This window comes from Ooceraea biroi, chromosome 3 (assembly GCF_003672135.1).
Source record: "Ooceraea biroi isolate clonal line C1 chromosome 3, Obir_v5.4, whole genome shotgun sequence".
Taxonomy (NCBI): domain Eukaryota; kingdom Metazoa; phylum Arthropoda; class Insecta; order Hymenoptera; family Formicidae; genus Ooceraea; species Ooceraea biroi.
The window spans coordinates 8,233,736-8,236,934 of NC_039508.1; positions in this window are offsets into that span (position 1 = coordinate 8,233,736).

Consider the following 3,199-nt stretch of genomic DNA (forward strand, 5'->3'; position numbering starts at 1 on the left):
TTTGAGTATAACTATACACAGAAATGATGGTGTACTGAACCAACTGGTATAGAAAGCCGACATTCTCTGGGCGTTACATCAATTTCTTCTCCAATCATCCTCTTAAGTACAAAATTAACACTATTGTCAACTTAGTAGATCATGCGATTTTATTATCAGATGGTCGTTTCTATGAAACAAATATTAAAATAGTAGAGGACATTTTACTCAACAATTGTTATCCAATCGAATTGATTAGGAGAGTTATCAAACAACGTGTTAAAAGACTCAAGATGCGAGATAACAATGTTACTGTTGCGATGGATGAGAATAGTAGGATAGGATAGCAGATTCTAACTCTGGGATCTGAGGGGGGGCTGAGTCAGGGGGGAAGGGGGGGATCGCGGACTATTCGCGAGAGGGGGTTTTTCGCGGACCTAACCCGCTGGAGGGGGAGGGGGGACCGTGACATGTTTGCTGACCTAACCCACGGAGAGGGAAGGGGGGAGCCACGTGTGCGATGTAATAGACACCCCATTGTACACAACATGTTTCGCGGGTGACGTGATGTCGCGGACCTAACTCGCGGGAGGAGAGGGAGGGCCGTAGGGACCGCGACATTTTCGCGGACTATTCGCGAACCCAACCCCCATTGTACACAACATGTATCGGGGTGGCGTGATGGAATGTGCATGATAGCATTCGTTACTAAGGAACCAATATCCAGCATCTCGGCACTTCCGCTGACCTGGCCCGCGGGCGGGGAGGGGTATCCACGTGCGCGACGTAACCGATACCCTTTTCGCTGTACACGTCGCGACGTGTTTCGTGGTGATAAAACGTGAGCGCCGACGTCCAGCTGCTATGAAATCGGATCAGTGGATGTTAAAGTACATCGCGTCCACATGCACGATGTACCCGATGCACCCTTCGATGACACGTTTCGCGGTGGAGAGAGTGAAACAAAATGCATATATAAAGTGAAGAGCGAATGTTAAAACCATTAGTTGTTCAGTGGAATAAGCACGATTAGGTCTGAAGAGAAGAAACTAGAAGGAACAATGTGGAGCAAGAGACACATGGAGCAGAAGCGCGATACAGCAGCGTGGAAGCGAAGCTAGTAAGTATATTTAGCAATTGATATATTAAGCATGATGTGTGATATATGCATGGATTTCTAATAGTTCTACATTATTTCCCCGCAGTGCTAATTCCACAGCCGTCACTACCGAAGCGCATGATACTGCAGCATCACAATCACAACGCTGACGACGATGCGTTCGTATCCTAGGAAGGAGGTACGCGCTGACAACGACGGAACACAAGTATTTGGAAGTTGGCATAAACGTGGGACATGGTCCGAGTTACATGGAGATTGCTGTGGGAGACAAACGAGGGAATGAATTGATCCTCGGAATGGAAACCTGGAAAGGCCTCATGGAACATCAACATTTAATCCAGGAATATTTTTCCAAAACTGATAAACGACCCGTAGATCCCATATATATCAGGCCGCTAACTGTAGAATTTATTAAGTTTAACGATACGAAGTGTGTTCGATTCGAAGCAACAAACGTGCGATCAATAATGATGGAAGCTACACTAACAACTATGTTTAATCTCGATAAATGTATCGATTACATGTATAATTGGTTAGTAAACTGCACCGACCATGTAGATTACAAGTACGAACAGTTCTGTAAGATCGCACGTAGCATTGATAATCCTAACGACATAACTGTTGCCATACAAAACAGCGAATACTTCAATGACAAGGAACTGATTGATTGTGAGTTATTGGCATTAGCGTTCTGAAAAAAACATTATTGTGTATTGTAAAACATAATATTGTGGAATAAAGTATGGAATAAAATAATATTTACTCCTAAACGTGAAAAAAACATTATTGTGTATTGTAAAACATAATATTGTGGAATAAAGTATGGAATAAAATAATATTTACTCCTAAACGTTGTAGTGCATTTTTCTACAGTCCTCAGTTATTCGCATAGGTTAGATAAGTATCATAGAAGGTATCAAAGGACGCGAACACGAAATAGTACATCATCACATTGAGACACGTGCAACTTAAGCTGCAAAATATGCGAGCAAATTCTATATAGCCTCACAAGATATTTTAGATGCGGTAAGGCAAAGTTTCCAACACATGTGCATTAGAGTGAGACAAAGATATAGGGTGGTAAATCATATAATGAGGAACGATATGCAACGCATAGTAGTATACGTGTCAGAAGTTCTGGATGTTACATCGGTCACGAAAGTCGAAATGGAGACACTCACTCAAATAGAACAGGCCATTGTGGCACAATCATCGCGTGTGTTAACTTTGGGTGAATATTTCGCATGGACGCAACAGTGCGATGACTTCATCGAGAAATTGGAAGAACACAGTCACGCCAAGCAGCCGCGACTCTCTATCGGATACAAGCAATCCTTAGTGGCTCGAATCGCGCGGCTCGAGGGACTGAAAAAGCGATTAGAAAGACGCTTTATCTATATTGGTGGCGAGTATGTAGGGTGGAATAACAGTGTTGAAGGACTCTCGTGGCGAGTGATAGAGACCGCGTTCGAAAGCCGCATTTTAACCGGTTCTGTGATAAATTCCGGCTATATCGAGCCGCGGCGATTCTTGGAAGACGCTAGCATCATAGTGCTCGATCATGTGCAAACATTAATGAATGAACACGAAAGTGTGAAAGTGAATACCATGTTCAATGGCGAGTTTGTGGCGGGTGAGAAGATCGCCAATAAGAGTATCAATACGCGAAACCGAGCACTCTTTCGTACGTCCAATCTGAAAGAGTGGTTCGCTCAATATGTTATTGAGCCCACCTTGGCGTCTCTCGAAGAGTTCCAGGAGCGCGACAGTGGATGGGCGTTGTCGCGTATACTGGACCTGACGGTTAACATCAACAAATATAACCCTGTGCACGCAGGATGGCATGCCAAAGTACCGAGAGAGATTATGATGAAGAGAGCAGTAATAAACATACAGAGTAACGATAACGCATATTTTGCGTGGTCAGTGATCGCTGCTTTCTATCCGGCTGAAAGCAACGTGGAAAGAACAAACGGATATCCCGATTATAAGTCAATATTAAGACTTGATGGCATTGAATTGCCTATGTCGTTGAAGCAAATAAACAAATTTGAGCTTCTGAACAATATATCGATAAATGTATATACCCCACTGGAGGAG